General features: G+C 56.8%; 1 non-coding gene across 1 annotated transcript; it reads right to left on the reverse strand.

Annotated features, from left to right (window-relative positions):
- Positions 1 to 16,362: 16,362 nt before the first annotated feature.
- trnat-ugu (transfer RNA threonine (anticodon UGU)) lies at positions 16,363 to 16,435 on the reverse strand. Its single transcript has one exon. It is a non-coding gene; the product is annotated as a tRNA-Thr (tRNA).
- Positions 16,436 to 18,628: the final 2,193 nt, after the last annotated feature.

Below are 18,628 nucleotides of genomic sequence, written 5' to 3' on the forward strand. Positions count from 1 at the left end.
ACCCACCCCCGCATCCCCCACACTGTGGGACTCCTCCGCCCGTAACCTCAAGAGACCCCCTCACTCCCTCACCCCCCAAGACACCCCCTCACCCCTGAGAGACCCCCTCACTCCCTCACCCTGAGAGACCCCTCACTCCCTCACCCCCCCGAGAGACCCCTCACTCCTCCCCCCCACCCGAGAGACCCCCTCACTCCCTCACCCAGAGAGACCCCTCACTCCCTCACCCCCCCGAGAGACCCCCTCACTCCCTCACCCAGAGAGACCCCCTCACTCCCTGAGAAACCCCCTCACCCCCTGAGAGACCCCCTCACTCCCTCACCCCCTGAGAGACCCCCTCACTCCCTCACCCCCTGAGAGACCCCCTCTCTCCTGAGAGACCCCCTCACCCCCTGAGAGACCCCCTCACTCCCTGAGAGACCCCCTCACTCCCTCACTCCCTGAGACACCCCCTCACTCCATGAGAGACCCCCCTCACCCCCTGAGACCCCCTCACTCCCTGAGAGACCCCCTCACTCCATCACTCCCTGAGAGACCCCCTCACTCCATGAGAGACCCCCTCACCCCCTGAGAGACCCCCTCACTCCCTGAGAGACCCCCTCACTCCCTGAGAGACCCCCTCACTCCCTGAGAGACCCCCTCCACTCCCTCACCCTGAGAGACCCCTCACTCCCTCCAACCACCTGAGAGACCCCTCACTGAGAGACCCCCTCACTCCCTCACCCTGAGAGACCCCCTCACTCCCTCACCCCGAGAGACCCTCACTCCCTCACCCCGAGAGAACCCTCACTCCCTCACCCCCTGAGAGAACCCACACTCCCTCACCCTGAGAGACCCCCTCACTCCCTCACCCCGAGAGACCCCTCACTCCCTCACCCCCTGAGAGACCCCTCACTCCCTCACCCCCTGAGAGACCCCTCACTCCCTCACCCCCTCAGAGACCCCTCACTCCCCTCACCCCCTGAGAGACCCCTCACTCCCTCACCCCCTGAGAGAACCCTCACTCCCTCACCCCCTGAGAGAACCCTCACTCCCTCACCCCCTGAGAGAACCCTCACTCCCTCACCCCCTGAGAGACCCCTCACTCCTTCACCCCCTGAGAGACCCTCACTCCCTCACCCCCTGAGAGACCCCTCACTCCATCACCCCCTGAGAGACCCCTCACTCCCTCACCCCCTGAGAGACCCCTCACTTCCTCACCCCGAGAGACCCCTCACTCCCTCACCCCGAGAGACCCCTCACTCCCTCACCCCCGAGAGACCCCTCACTCCCTCACCCCCTGAGAGACCCCTCACTCCCTCACCCCCTGAGAGACCGCTCACTCCCTCACCCCCTGAGAGAACCCTCACTCCCTCACCCCCTGAGAGACCCCTCACTCTGAGAGACCCCCCTCACTCCGAGAGACCCCTCACTCCCTCACCCCCTGAGAGACCCCTCACTCCCTCACCCCGAGAGACCCCTCACTCCCTCACCCCCTGATAGACCCCTCACTCCCTCACCCCGAGAGACCCCTCACTCCCTCACCCCCGAGAGACCCCTCACTCCCTCACCCCCGAGAGACCCCTCACTCCCTCACCCCCTGAGAGACCCCTCACTCCCTCACCCCCTGAGAGACCCCTCACTCCCTCACCCCCTGAGAGAACCCTCACTCCCTCACCCCCTGAGAGACCCCTCACTCTGAGAGACCCCCCTCACTCCCTCACTCTGAGAGACCCCTCACTCCCTCACCCCCTGAGAGACCCCTCACTCCCTCACCCCGAGAGACCCCTCACTCCCTCACCCCCTGATAGACCCCTCACTCCCTCACCCCGAGAGACCCCTCACTCCCTCACCCCCTGAGAGACCCCTCACTCCCTCACCCCCTGAGAGACCCCTCACTCCCTCACCCCCTGAGAGACCCCTCACTCCCTCACCCCCTGAGAGACCCCTCACTCCCTCACCCCCTGAGAGACCCCTCACTCCCTCACCCCCTGAGAGACCCCTCACTCCCTCACCCCCTGAGAGACCCCTCACTCCCTCACCCCCTGAGAGACCCCTCACTCCCTCACCCCCTGAGAGACCCCTCACTCCCTCACCCCCTGAGAGACCCCTCACTCCCTCACCCCCTGAGAGACCCCTCACTCCCTCACCCCCTGAGAGACCCCTCACTCCCTCACCCCCTGAGAGACCCCTCACTCCCTCACACCCTGAGAGACCCCTCACTCCCTCACCCCAGAGAGACCCCTCACTCCCTCACCCTGAGAGACCCCCTCACTCCCTCACCCCTTGAGAGACCCCCTCACATCCCTCACCCTGAGAGACCCCCTCACTCCCTCACCCCTTGAGAGACCCCCTCACTCCCTCACCCCCTGAGAGACCCCCTCACTCCCTCACCATCTGAGAGATCCCCTCACTCTCTCACCCCAAGAGACCCCTCACTCCCTCACCCTGAGAGATCCCCTCACTCCCTCACCCTGAGAGACCCCTCACTCCCTCACCCTGAGAGACCCCTCACTCCCTCACCCTGAGAGACCCCTCACTCCCTCACCCTGAGAGATCCCCTCACTCCCTCACCCTGAGAGACCCCTCACTCCCTCACCCTGAGAGACCCCTCACTCCCTCACCCTGAGAGACCCCTCACTCCCTCACCCTGAGAGATCCCCTCACTCCCTCACCCCAAGAGATCCCCTCACTCCCTCACCCCAAGAGACCCCTCACTCCCTCACCCTGAGAGATCCCCTCACTCCCTCACCCTGAGAGACCCCCTCACTCCCTCACCCTGAGAGACCCCCTCACTCCCTCACCCTGAGAGACCCCCTCACTCCCTCACCCTCCCAAGACCCCCTCACTCCCTCACCCTCCCAAGACCCCCTCACTCCCTAAACCCCTGAGACCCCCTCACACTCTCATCCCGAGAGACCCCTCACTCCTTCACCCCGAGAGACCCCTCACTCCCTCACCCTGAGAGACCCCTCACTCCCTCACCCTGAGAGACCCCCTCACTCCCTCACCCCGAGAGACCCCTCACTCCCTCACCCTGAGATACCCCCTCACTCCCTCACCCTGAGACCCCTCACCCTGAGAGACCCCTCACTCCCTCACCCTGAGAGACCCCTCACTCCCTCACCGAGACCCCTCACCCTGAGAGACCCCTCACTCCCTCACCCTGAGAGACCCCTCACTCCCTCACCCTGAGAGACCCCTCACTCCCTCACCCTGAGAGACCCCTCACTCCCTCACCCTGAGAGATCCCCTCACTCCCTCACCCTGAGAGATCCCCTCACTCCCTCACCCTGAGAGACCCCTCACTCCCTCAGAGATCCCCTCACCCTGAGAGACCCCCTCACTCCCTCACCCTGAGAGACCCCTCACTCCCGCACCCTGAGAGACCCCCTCACTCCGAGAGACCCCTCACTCCCTCATCCCCTGAGAGACCCCTCACTCCCTCATCCCCTGAGAGACCCCTCACTCCCTCACCCCCTGAGAGACCCCTCACTCCCTCACCCCAAGAGACCCCTCACTCCCTCACCCCCTGAGAGACCCCCTCACTCCCTCACCCTGAGAGACCCCCTCACTCCCTCACCCTGAGAGACCCCTCACTCCCTCACCCTGAGAGACCCCTCACTCCATCACCCCCCTGAGAGACCCCTCACTCCATCACCCCCCTGAGAGACCCCTCACTCCCTCACCCCCTGAGAGACCCCTCACTCCCTCACCCCCTGAGAGACCCCTCACTCCATCACCCCTGAGAGACCCCCTCACTCCCTCACCCTGAGAGACCCCCTCACTCCCTCACCCCCTGAGAGACCCCCTCACTCCCTCACCCTGAGACCCCTCACTCCATCACCCCCTGAGATATACCCTCACTCTCTCACCCCAAGAGACCCCTCACTCCCTCACCCTGAGAGATCCCCTCACCCCGAGAGACCCCTCACTCCCTCACCCCAAGAGACCACTCACTCCCTCACCCTGAGAGATCCCCTCACTCCCTCACCCTGAGAGATCCCCTCACTCCCTCACCCTGAGAGATCCCCTCACTCCCTCACCCTGAGAGATCCCCTCACTCCCTCACCCCAAGAGACCCCTCACTCCCTCACCCTGAGCGATCCCCTCACTCCCTCACCCTGAGCGATCCCCTCACTCCCTCACCCTGAGAGACACCACACTCCCTCACCCTGAGAGATCCCCTCACTCCCTCACCCCAAGAGACCCCTCACTCCCTCACCCTGAGAGATCCCCTCACTCCCTCACCCTGAGAGATCCCCTCACTCCCTCACCCTGAGAGACCCCTCACTCCCTCACCCTGAGAGACCCCTCACTCCCTCACCCCTGAGAAATCCCCTCACTCCCTCACCCCAAGAGACCCCTCACTCCCTCACCCTGAGAGATCCCCTCACTCCCTCACCCTGAGAGACCCCTCACTCCCTCAGAGATCCCCTCACCCTGAGATACCCCCTCACTCCCTCACCCTGAGAGACCCCTCACTCCCTCACCCCCTGAGAGATCCCCTCACTCACTCACCCTGAGAGACCCCCTCACTCCCTCACCCTCCCAAGACCCCCTCACTCCCTAAACCCCTGAGACCCCCTCACACCCTCATCCCGAGAGACCCCTCACTCCCTCACCCCCTGAGAGACCCCTCACTCCCTCACCCTGAGAAACACCCTCACTCCCTCACCCTGAGCAACCCCCTCACTCCCTCACCCTGAGCGACCCCCTCACTCCCTCACCCCGAGAGACCCCTCACACCCTCACCCTGAGAGACCCCTCACTCCCTCACCCTGAGAGACCCCTCACTCCCTCACCCTGAGAGACCCCTCACTCCCTCACCCTGAGAGACCCCTCACTCCCTCACCCTGAGAGACCCCTCACTCCCTCACCCTGAGAGACCCCTCACTCCTTCACCCTGAGAGACCCCTCACTCCCTCACCCCGAGAGACCCCTCACACCCTCACCCCGAGAGACCCCTCACACCCTCACCCTGAGAGACCCCTCACTCCCTCACCCTGAGAGACCCCTCACTCCCTCACCCTGAGACCCCTCACTCCCTCACCTTGAGAGACCCCTCACTCCCTCACCCTGAGAGACCCCTCACTCCCGCACCCCGAGAGACCCCTCAATCCCTCACCCTGAGAGACCCCTCACTCCCTCACCCTCAGAGACCCCCTCACTCCCTCACCCTGAGAGACCCCTCACTCCCTCACCCTGAGAGACCCCCTCACTCCCTCATCCCGAGAGACCCCTCACTCCCTCACCCCGAGAGACCCCTCACTCCCTCACCCTCAGAGACCCCCTCACTCCCTCACCCTGAGAGACCCCTCACTCCCTCACCCTGAGAGACCCCTCACTCCCTCACCCTGAGAAACCGCCCTCCCTGGTAAACAGTGAGCCACCCCACACTACACTCCACAAACTGTGGGACCCCCTCCCAAACCCCCAACACCATACAACCCCTCCCACCCATCAACACTCACCATTGCCTGCTTAACACAGGAGCGACTGGGGGCCGTAACAACGGATGGCCGAGACACCTGTGAGAGAGACAGAAAGGAAACTAAATTCAACCCTCAGCTCAGTGCAGCCCTCCCTCAGCACTGATCCTCCGACAGTGCGGAACTCCCTCAGTACTGACCCTCCGACAGTGCGGCTCTCCCTCAGTACTGACCCTCCGACAGTGCGGCCCTCCCTCAGTACTGACCCTCCGACAGTGCGGCACTCCCTCAGCACTGACCCTCCGACAGTGCGGCACTCCCTCAGCACTGACCCTCCGACAGTGCGGCACTCCCTCAGCACTGACCCTCCGACAGTGCGGCCCTCCCTCAGTACTGACCCTCAGACAGTGCGGCGCTCCCTCAGTACTGACCCTCCGACAGTGCGGCACTCCCTCAGTACTGACCCTCCGACAGTGCGGCCCTCCCTCAGTACTGACCCTCCCTCAGTACTGACCCTCCGACAGTGCGGCGCTCCCTCAGTACTGACCCTCCCTCAGTGCGGCCCTCCCTCAGTACTGACCCTCCCTCAGTACTGACCCTCCGACAGTGCGGCGCTCCCTCAGCACTGACCCTCCGACAGTGCGGCACTCCCTCAGCACTGTCCCTCCGACAGTGATGCATTCCCTCAGTACTGTCCCTCCGACAGTGCGGCACTCCCTCAGTACTGACCCTCCGACAGTGCGGCACTCCCTCAGTACTGACCCTCCGACAGTGCGGCACTCCCTCAGTACTGACCCTCCGACAGTGCGGCACTCCCTCAGTACTGACCCTCCGACAGTGCGGCACTCCCTCAGCACTGACCCTCCGACAGTGCGGCCCTCCCTCAGCACTGACCCTCCGACAGTGCGGCCCTCCCTCAGCACTGATCCTCCGACAGTACGGCACTCCCTCAGCACTGATCTTCCGACAGTGCGGCACTCCCTCAGCACTGACCCTCCGACAGTGCGGCACTCCCTCAGCACTGACCCTCCGACAGTGCGGCACTCCCTCAGCACTGACCCTCCGACAGTGCGGCACTCCCTCAGCACTGACCCTCCGACAGTGCGGCACTCCCTCAGCACTGATCCTCCGACAGTGCGGCACTCCCTCAGCACTGATCTTCCGACAGTGCGGCACTCCCTCAGCACTGACCCTCCGACAGTGCGGCACTCCCTCAGCACTGACCCTCCGACAGTGCGGCACTCCCTCAGCACTGACCCTCCGACAGTGCGGCACTCCCTCAGCACTGACCCTCCGACAGTGCGGCACTCCCTCAGCACTGACCCTCCGACAGTGCGGCACTCCCTCAGCACTGACCCTCCGACAGTGCGGCCCTCCCTCAGTACTGACCCTCAGACAGTGCGGCGCTCCCTCAGTACTGACCCTCCGACTGTGCGGCACTCCCTCAGTACTGACCCTCCGACAGTGCGGCCCTCCCTCAGTACTGACCCTCCGACAGTGCGGCGCTCCCTCAGTACTGACCCTCCCTCAGTGCGGCCCTCCCTCAGTACTGACCCTCCCTCAGTACTGACCCTCCGACAGTGCGGCGCTCCCTCAGCACTGACCCTCCGACAGTGCGGCACTCCCTCAGCACTGTCCCTCCGACAGTGATGCATTCCCTCAGTACTGTCCCTCCGACAGTGCGGCACTCCCTCAGTACTGACCCTCCGACAGTGCGGCACTCCCTCAGTACTGACCCTCCGACAGTGCGGCACTCCCTCAGTACTGACCCTCCGACAGTGCGGCGCTCCCTCAGTACTGACCCTCCGACAGTGCGGCACTCCCTCAGTACTGACCCTCCGACAGTGCGGAACTCCCTCAGTACTGACCCTCGGACAGTGCGGCCCTCCCTCAGTACTGACCCTCCGACAGTGCGGCACTCCCTCAGTACTGACCCTCCGACAGTGCGGCACTCCCTCAGTACTGACCCTCCGACAGTGCGGCACTCCCTCAGTACTGACCCTCCGACAGTGCGGCACTCCCTCAGTACTGACCCTCCGACAGTGCGGCACTCCCTCAGTACTGACCCTCCGACAGTGCGGCACTCCCTCAGTACTGACCCTCCGACAGTGCGGCACTCCCTCAGTACTGACCCTCCGACAGTGCGGCACTCCCTCAGTACTGACCCTCCGACAGTGCGGCACTCCCTCAGTACTGACCCTCCGACAGTGCGGTGCTCCCTCAGTACTGACCCTCTGAATGTTCTTACATCATACAGAAGCCGGTCAAACCAAATTACCCTATTGTTTGAGTTGCAACACAACGAACATAAAATATTCACTACTCCTGCAAACTGCTTAAGTTTCTCACCTTTTCAAATAATACATCTTGAATATATAGTTGTTATTAACATGGCTTTAGTCAAACACCACTGAACTATCTAATTTTCTTTTCAGCGAAACCTCCTCTCTCACACGGGCAAACAGACACAGTTAAGGAATAAATTAAGAAGGAAAAAAAATTGCAATTTGACAGTTCGATAACTATTGCAACAATACATACAAAGCCTTCATGAAACCATTGGACAACATATTGTATTACAATGGATCTATCTGACTTCCTTGAATTCTGCTGTCATTGGTCAATGCGAACAACTTCCACAGAATCAGAGTTCCTTTAAAGAATTGTTGCAGTTCATAACTCCATGAAAGTGGAGTCGCAGGTAGATAGGATAGTGAAGGCGGCGTTTGGCATGCTTTCATTTATTGGTCAGAGCTGAAAATGTGTTGCTGGAAAAGCGCAGCAGGTCGGGCCGCATCCAGGGAACAGGAGAATCGACGTTTCGGGCGTGAGCCCTTCTTCAGGAATGCAGCCCATTCCTGAAGAAGGGCTCACGCCCGAAATGTCGATTCTCCTGCTCCCTGGATGCTGCCCGACCTGCTGCGCTTTTCCAGCAACACATTTTCAGCTCTGATCTCCAGCATCTGCAGACCTCACTTTCCCCTCCTTTAATCGATCAGAGTATTGAGTACGGGAGTTGGGGAGGTCATATTGCGGCCTGTACAGGACATTGGTTAGGCCACTGTTGGAATATTGCGTGCAATTCTGGTCTCCTTCCTATCGGAAAGATGTTGTGAAACTTGAAAGGGTTCAGAAAAGATTTACAAGGATGTTGCCAGGGTTGGAGGGTCTGAGCTACAGGGAGAGGCTGAACAGACTGGGGCTGTTTTCCCTGGAGCGTCGGAGGCTGAGGGGTGACCTTATAGAGGTTTACTAAATTATGAGGGGCACGGATAGGGTAAATACACAAAGTCTTTTCCCCTGGGGTTGGGGGAGTCCAGAACTAGAGGGGCATAGGTTTAGGGTGAGAGGGGAAAGATATAAAAGAGACCTAAGGGGCAACGTTTTCACCCAGAGGGTGGTACGGGTATGGAATGAGCTGCCAGAGGATGTGGTGGGGGCTGGTACAATTACAGCATTTAAGAGGCATCTGGATGGGTATATGGATAGGAAGGGGTTTGGAGGGATATGGGCCGGGTGCTGGCAGGGGGGGGACTAGGCTGGGACGGGCCGAAGGGTCTGATTCCCTCCTGTACATCTCTATAATATAATAATGAAACTCCTCTGGAGGAGCCAGGCTCACTGACCTCAGCAGCAGCGCCATCTTTGATGATCCCTGCCGTCGCCGGATGATGACGCGCAACGGCCCGCTGACGGAGACTCGGCCCGGGCGGCGGCCATCTTTGATCCTACCCGCGCTCTCTCGCTCGCTCGCTCGCTCCAGGCATCACGGCGGCAGCGCCCGCCAAGGGGACGCCATCTTTGATTCTCCGGCGGCCCGCCCTCCTCGGCTTCTCAGTGATCCCTCTCGGGACGCCATCTTTGATTCTCCGGCGGCCCGCCCTCCTCAGTGATCCCCTCGGGACGCCATCTTTGATTCTCCCGCGGCCCGCCCTCCTCGGCTTCTCAGTGATCCCCCTCGGGGACGCCATCTTTGATTCTCCGGCGGCCCCGCCCTCCTCGGCTTCTCAGTGATCCCCCTCGGGACGCCATCTTTGGTCGGCCGGATGTGACGACGAGTGCTGGCACCCACCCCCCCCGCCGACCTCAGCTCCGTGGTGAGAAAGGAGGAAGCCGCCATTTTTGTTCTTCCCACCCACTTCCAAAACGCGCCTCCACCGTGGTTATTTTCACCTTTGACGGGTCGGGAGGCGGTGACGGATCAGCATTTGAACTTGCTCTCGCGGCGCCTTCGGGAGTTTACGTCAGGAGGGAGCAGGGGGAAACCCGCGCTGCGGGGCTTCGCGCATGCGCCCTGGCGACGGAGCCGCTCGACTCTCAAATTAATTGTGTTCGGAGAGAGAAAAGTCCCGTGTCCGCCGGCAAAATGGGCCGTAAGGTGTTCGAGTCGACCGGCCGCGGGGAGTTTGGAACGAAAGGGTGGGGTCAAATTGGCTGAATGTGGTGTCGGTGACCCCTGTGAGGACGTGTGGGGGTCAAGGGGCGGGGCTTGCCCTCCCCCAGCAACTGAGTGTCAATCCTGCACAAAAAAATAGCTGAGTTTGGTACCCACAGGGAGGACCTCGGGTTCATGTCACATTACAGGTGACCACCATTGCACCACACTCACACATGCACCTCCTCACAGACTTAAGACACTCTGCACTCACCCCCCACACAGACACCCACACACCCCCTTACAGACACACACACTCACACATGCACCTCCTCACAGACTTAAGACACTCTGCACTCACCCCACACACACACACAGACACCCACACACCCCCTTACAGACACACACACTCACACATGCACCCCCTCACAGACTTAAGACACACTGCACTCACCCCCCACACACACACAGACACCCACACACCCCCTTACAGACACACACACTCACACATGCACCTCCTCACAGACTTAAGACACTCTGCACTCACCTCACACACACACACACACACAGGTACACACAGACACCCACACACACCCTTACAGACACACACACTCACGCATGCACCTCCTCACAGACTTAAGACACTCTGCACTCACCCCACACACACACACACACACACACACACACAGGTACACACAGACACCCACACACCCCCTTACAGACACACACACTCACACATGCACCTCTTCACAGACTTAAGACACTCTGCACTCACCCCACACACACACACAGACACCCACACACCCCCTTACAGACACACACACTCACACATGCACCTCCTCACAGACTTAAGACACTGCACTCACCCCCCACACACACACAGACACCCACACACCCCCTTACAGACACACACACTCACACATGCACCTCCTCACAGACTTAAGACACTCTGCACTCACCTCACACACACACAGGTACACACAGACACCCACACACCCCCTTACAGACACACACACTCACACATGCACCCCCTCACAGACTTAAGACACTCTGCACTCACCTCACACACACACACACACACACACACAGGTACACACAGACACCCACACACACCCTTACACACACCCACACTCACACATGCACCTCCTCACAGACTTAAGACACTCTGCACTCACCTCACACACACACACAGACACCCACACACCCCCTTACAGACACACACACTCACACATGCACCTCCTCACAGACTTAAGACACTGCACTCACCCCCCACACACACACACAGGTACACACAGATACCCACACACCCCCTTACAGACACACACACTCACACATGCACCCCCTCACAGACTTAAGACACTCTGCACTCACCTCACACACACACAGACACCCACACACACCCTTACAGACACCCACACTCACACATGCACCTCCTCACAGACTTAAGACACTGCACTCACCCCCCACACACACACAGACACCCACACACCCCCTTACAGACACACACACTCACACATGCACCTCCTCACAGACTTAAGACACTCTGCACTCACCTCACACACAGGTACACACAGAAACCCACACACCCCCTTACAGACACACACACTCACACATGCACCCCCTCACAGACACTCTGCACTCACCTCACACACAGGTACACACAGATACCCACACACACCCTTACAGACACACACACTCACACATGCACCCCCTCACAGACTTAAGACACTCTGCACTCACCTCACACACAGGTACACACAGAAACCCACACACACCCTTACAGACACACACACTCACACATGCACCCCCTCACAGACACTCTGCACTCACTACACACACACACACACACACACTTTCTCACACTCACAATCCCCACCCCAACAGACACACACAGACAAAGACCCACATGCACGCATATATTTTGTGGGGTGAATTTGTACTTGCAGAGTTACATTGCACTTTGCTCAAAAACTGCATACATTCATGTAGAACTCTGAGCTCAAAAACTGCATGAATCTATGTAAAACTCTGTTATCTCACTTTTTAGATTAGAATCAATCAGGTCACAGACAGAGAACACAGGGGGCCAACACCTTCAACATATTGTCTAGCTATCACCATTGTTAACAGCTAACCCGAGAATGCAACTTTTTAAAAAAAAGGTTTTGTGATTTACACATGAAAGAAATGAAACTATCACTGTATTCTAACAGATGAAAGGCTTAACAGACAATCAATTCTTCAATGTATAATTTCAGTTAAATTTTGTTATAAATTCTGTGTTACGATCGAGCCCTCCACTATCGCCTGATAAAGGAGCGTCGCTCCGAAAGCTAGTGTGCTTCCAATTAAACCTGTTGGACTATAACCTGGTGTTGTGTGATTTTTAACTTTGCAAAAAACTTGGCAGAAATGCCCAGAACTCCTTCATTCAGTTTCTCAATGTACAGTGGTGAATGGCTGTGTCCCCAACACTGATCCCTGCCTAACTCCACCGGGCCCCAGCGACCACCCTGAAAGTTCCGTATTAATAAATCGAAACCCGTCAACCCACCCGAAAAGACAGCAGTCTTGAAAGTCACGCAACACTGGGTGTAAAGATTAGATTCCCCGACAGTGTGGAAACAGGCGCTTCGGCCCAGCAATTCCACGCCGAAGTACCACCCACCCAGACCCATTCCCCGACATTTCACCCAACGACAGGGGCAGTTTAGCATGGTCAATCCACCTGTCCTTCACGTCTTTGGACTGTGGGAGGAAGCCCACGCAGACGCGGGGAGGATGTGCAAACTCCACGCAGTCAGTCAGTCGCCTGAGGCAGGGAATTGAACCTGCGTCTCTGGCGCTGTGAGGCAGCAGTGCTAAACACCGTGCCGCCCCTATAATCCGACAGGTATATTTGGAAGCACTAGCTTTCGGAGCACTGCTCCTTCATCAGCTGGTTGTGGAGTGTAAGACCGTAAGACTTATGGCAGAAGTTTACGGTGTGATGCAACTGAAATTATGTATTGAAAGAGAGCTGGATTGCTTGTTAAGTCTCTCATCTTATAGTTCACAAGTGAACTTTAACAATTCGTGTCATGTCAGTCCAGCTGATTAGATTCTCTACAGTGGGCCTTTCGGCCCAACAAGTCCACACCGGCCCTCGAAAGAGTAGCCCAACCACTCCCATTTGCCTCTGACGAATGCACCTAACACTATGGGGTAATTTAGCACGGCCAATCCACCCTAACCTGCACATCCCTGGGCACTATGGGTAATTTAGCACGGCCAATCCACCCCTAACCTGCACATCCCTGGGCACTATGGGTAATTTAGCACGGCCAATCCACCCCTAACCTGCACATCCCTGGGCACTATGGGTAATTTAGCATGGGCAATCCACTCTAACCTGCACATCCCTGAACACTATGGGTAATTTAGCATTGCCAATCCACCCCTAAACTGCACATCCCTGGGCACTATGGGGTAATTTAGCATTACCAATCCACCCTAGCCTGCACATCCCTGAACACTATGGGTAATTTAGCTTGGACAATCCACTCTAACCTGCACATCCCTGAACACTATGGGTAATTTAGCATGGCCAACCCACCCAAACCTACATATCCCTAAACACTATGGGTAATTTAGCATGGCCAATCCATCCTAACCTACATATCCCTGAACACGATGGATAATTTAGCATGACCAACCCACCCGAACCGACACATCCCTGAACACTATGGGTAATTTAGCATGGCCAATCCATCCTAACCTACATATCCCTGAACACGATGGGTAATTTAGCATGGCCAACCCACCCAAACCTACATATCCCTAAACACTATGGGTAATTTAGCATGGCCAATCCAACCTAACCTACACATCCCTGAACACTATGGGTAATTTAGCATGGTCAATCCACCCTAACCTACACATCCCTGAACACTATGGGTAATTTAGCATGGCCAATCCAACCTAACCTGCACATCCCTGAACACTATGAGTAATTTAGCACGGCCAATCCACCCTACCCTGCACATCCCTGAGCACTATGGGTAATTTAGCATGGCCAATCCACCCTAACCTGCACAACCCTGAACACTATGGGTAATTTAGCATGGCCAATCCACTCTAAACTACACATCCCTGGGCTCTATGGGTAATTTAGGATGGCCAATCCACCCTAACCTGCACATCCCTGAGCACTATGGGTAGTTTAGCATGGCCAACCCACCCTAACCTGCTCATCCCTGAACACTATGGGTAATTTAGCATGGACAATCCACCCTAACCTGCACATCCCTGAACACTATGGGGTAATTTAGCATGGCCAATCCACCCTAACCTGCACATCCCAGGGCACTATGGGTAATTTAGCATAGCCAATCCACCCTAACCTGCACATCCCTGGGAACTATGGGTAATTTAGCTTAGCCAATCCACCCTAAACTGCACATCCCTGAGCACTATGGGTAATTTAGCATGGCCAATCCATCCTAACCTGCACATCCCTGAGCACTATTGGTAATTTAGCATGGCCAATCTACCCTAACCTGCACATCCCTGGGCACTGTGGGTAATTTAGCATGGCCAACCCACCCAACCTGCACATCCCTGAACACTATGGGTAATTTAGCATGGCCAATCCACCCTAACCTTGACATCCCTGAACACTATGGGTAATTTAGCATTGCCAATCCACCCTAACCTGCACATCCCTGGGCACTATGGGTAATTTAGTATGGCCAATCCACCCTAACCTGCACATCCCTGGTCTCTATGGGTAATTTAGCATGGCCAATCCACCCTAACCTGCACATCCCTGGGCACTAAGGGTAATTTAGCATGGCCATTCCACCCTAACCTGCATATCCCTGAACACTATGGGTAATTTAGCATGGCCAATCCAACCTTACCTGCACATCCCTGAACACTATGAGTAATTTAGCACGGCCAATCCACCCTAACCTGCACATCCCTGGGCACTATGGGTAATTTAGTATGGCCAATCCACCCTAACCTGCACATCCCTGGTCTGTATGGGTAATTTAGCATGGCCAATCCACCCTAACCTGCACATCCCTGGGCACTAAGGGTAATTTAGCATGGCCATTCCACCCTAACCTGCATATCCCTGAACACTATGGGTAATTTAGCATGGCCAATCCAACCTTACCTGCACATCCCTGAACACTATGAGTAATTTAGCACGGCCAATCCACTCTAACCTACACATCCCTGGGCACTATGGGTAATTTAGTATGGCCAATCCACCCTAACCTGCACATCCCTGGTCTCTCTGGGTAATTTAGCATGGCTAATTCACCCTAACCTGCACATCCCTGAACACGATGGGTAATTTAGCATGGCCAATTCACCCTAACCTGCACATCCCTGAACACTATGGGTAATTTAGCATGGCCAATCCTGCCTCACCTGCACATCCCTGAGTACTATGGGTAATTTTGCACGGCCAATCCACCCTAACCTTGAGATCCCTGAACACTATGCGTAATTTATCATGGCCAATCCTGCCTAACCTGCACATCTCTGAGCACGATGGGTAATTTAGCATGGCCAATCCACCCTAACCTACACATCCCTGAGCACTATTGGTAATTTAGCATGGCCAATCCACCCTAACCTTGAGATCCCTGAACACTATGGGGTAATTTAGCATGGCCAATTCACCTTAACCTGCACATCCCTGAACACTATGGGTAATTTAGCATGGCCAATTCACCCTAACCTGCACATCCCTGAGCACTATGGGTAATTTAGCATGGCCAATCCACCCTAACCTGCACATCCCTGAGCACTATGGGTAATTTAGCATGGCCAATCCACCCTAACCTGCACATCCCTGAGCACTATGGGTAATTTAGCATGGCCAATCCATCCTAACCTGCTCATCCCTGAACACTATGGGTAATTTAGCATGGCCAATCCACCCTAACCTGCACATCCCTGAGCACTATGGGTAATTTAGCATGGCCCATCCACCCGAACCTGCACATCCCTGAGCACTATGGGTAATTTAGCATGGCCAATCCATCCTAACCTGCTCATCCCTGAACACTATGGGTAATTTAGCATGGCCCATCCACCCGAACCTGCACATCCCTGAGCAATATTGGTAATTTAGCATGGCCAATTCACCCTAACCTGCACATCCCTGAGCACTATGGGTAATTTAGCATGGCCAATCCACCCTAACCTGCACATCCCTGAGCACTATGGGTAATTTAGCATGGCCAATCCACCCTAACCTGCACATCCCTGGGCACTATGGGTAATTTAGCATGGCCAATCCACCCTAACCTACACATCCCTGAGCACTATGGGTAATTTAGCATGGCCAATTCACCCTAACTGGCACATCTTTCGACCATGGGATGAAACCCACGCTGTCACGGGGAGAATGTGCAAACTCCACACACACAGTCGCCCCCCAGGCTGGAATCGAACCTGGGACCCTGGTGCTGCGAGGCAGCGGTGCTCACCACTGAGCCGCCCATCCACAAATCAGGTTTAAACGTGTCATGCATCGATTGTTTGGATACAAGATGGAGAACTCTAATTTAAAAGCCACGCCTGAACAGGGACTTGAACCCTGGACTCTCAGATTACAAGTCTGATGCTCTACCGACTGAGCTATCCAGGCTCCTCTCGTGCAGTTGGGGTTTTAACTTTTAAAAAAGCTTTGTGATTTACACATGATAGAAGTGAAACCAACATGTTCATTCAGAAAGATGAGAGACTTAACAAACAATCCAGGTCCCTTTCAATATATAATTTCAGTTACGTCACACTGTAAACATTTGCTGTAAATTCTCCACAGCCACCCGATGAAGGAGCAGCGCTCTGAAAGCTAGTTTTTCCACATAAACCTGTTGGACTATAACCTGGTGCTGTGTGATTTTTAACTTTGTACACCCCAGTCCAACACCGACATTTCCAAATCTAGGTCTGTTCACCTTAAACCTCTGCCCTTTAGTTTTGGTCTCCCCTGCCCTTGGGAAAAGACCTTGACTGTTTCCTTAATCCATGCCTCTCGTGAATTTATAAGGTCACCCCTCAGCCTCCAATGCTCCAGAGAAGAAAGCCAGTCCAGCCTTGCCTTATCGCATCCGTTGTATGACGCTATGATCTTTTGCGGTAAATTCTGTGCCCTATGACCCTGCTCCGCGAGCTGCCTGATGAAGGAGCAGCGCTCCGAATCTTTATACTTCCAAATAAGTATTCCTGAAGAAGGGCTTATGCCCGAAACGTCGATTCTCCTGTTCCCTGGATGCTGCCTGACCTGCTGCGCTTTTCCAGCAACACATTTCCAGCTCTGATCTCCAGCATCTGCAGACCTCACTTTCACTTCCAAATAAACCCCGAGAGTCGACGTTTCGGGCCCAAACGCTTTGTCAAGAAGCTCTGAAGGGCGAATGCTTGAAACGTCGATTCTCCTGCTCCTCGGAGGCTGCCTGACCTGCTGGGCTTTCCCAGCACCGCCCTCTCGACTCTGACCTCCAGCATCCGCAGTCATCACCCTCTCCTTCCAAATAAACCCTGCTGGCTTTCGATTTCGCCCCGGAACCAGGCGGATTTATTCCCACTCTCTGCCAGTCCACCGATCCCGGATCTGTCAGAGACAAAACGAGACCCAGCAGGTGTCGGAAATCCAAAGTAGACAGGGAGCGAGGCTGGAAAAAACACGGCGAGCATCAGGATGGTGGAGGGGTCCGCGTTTCAGGTGCGACCCTTCTTCAGGGCTGGGGCTGGGTGCGGGAGGGAGCTGAGGTGGGGGGGGGGGGGCGGGAGAAGGGTTGTGGGTGGGGAGAGGGACGGAGTGGTGAGGTAGCGGGAGGTGAACACATGTAGCGGGCAGGGCCTGGTTGGTTGATGGGAGGTATTAAATCAGTCGGGAGCGAGAAGGAAGGGTCCATCGGAGGGATGGATGGAAGGGAAGGGGGAGGGGAAGGAAAGAGAGTCAGAGGACAGAGGGGGGGGGGTTATTTGAGACTGGAGGGCTCTACATTGAGTCCTCCGGGCCGCCCAGGAAGGAGATGAGTTGATCCTCCAATTTGCGGTCTGATTCGTTGTGGGAGAGGAGGAGGTCACCGAAGGTCATGTCGGAAAGACAGTGGGAAGGGGAATTGAAATGGGCGGAGAACGGGAGGTCCAGTCAGCCACGGCGGGCCCAGCTCTGAGGCTCGGTGAACGGTTCCCCAAGTTTAAGTTCGGTCTCCCCAATGGAAAGAAGACCACACCGGGAACTCCTGATGCAGTAAACTCGGATGGACGGAGAGGCAGGGGAACCCTCTGTCTGACCCACAGGGACTGTCTGGGGGCCTGGATGGAGGGTGAGGGGCAGGGGAACCCTCTGTCTGACCCACAGGGACTGTCTGGGGTCCTGGATGGAGGGTGAGGGGCAGGGGAACCCTCTGTCTGACCCACAGGGACTGTCTGGGGTCCTGGATGGAGGGTAAGGGGCAGGGGACCCCTCTGTCTGACCCACAGGGACAGTCTGGGGTCCTGGATGGAGGGGGAGGGGCAGGGGAACCCTCTGTCTGACCCACAGGGACTGTTTGAGGTCCTGGATGGAGGGTGAGGGGCAGGGGAACCCTCTGTCTGACCCACAGGGACTGTCTGGGACCCTGGATGGAGGGTGAGGGGCAGGGGAACCCTTTGTCTGACCCACATGGACTGTCTGGGACCCTGGATGGAGGGTAAGGGGCAGGGGACCCCTCTGTCTGACCCACAGGGACTGTTTGAGGTCCTGGATGGAGGGTGAGGGGCAGGGGAACCCTCTGTCTGACCCACAGGGACTGTCTGGGACCCTGGATGGAGGGTGAGGGGCAGGGGA

Source organism: Chiloscyllium plagiosum, unplaced genomic scaffold (genome assembly GCF_037043375.1).
Source record: "Chiloscyllium plagiosum isolate Xiang-an unplaced genomic scaffold, Cpla_swu_hap1 HiC_scaffold_40, whole genome shotgun sequence".
Classification (NCBI taxonomy): domain Eukaryota; kingdom Metazoa; phylum Chordata; class Chondrichthyes; order Orectolobiformes; family Hemiscylliidae; genus Chiloscyllium; species Chiloscyllium plagiosum.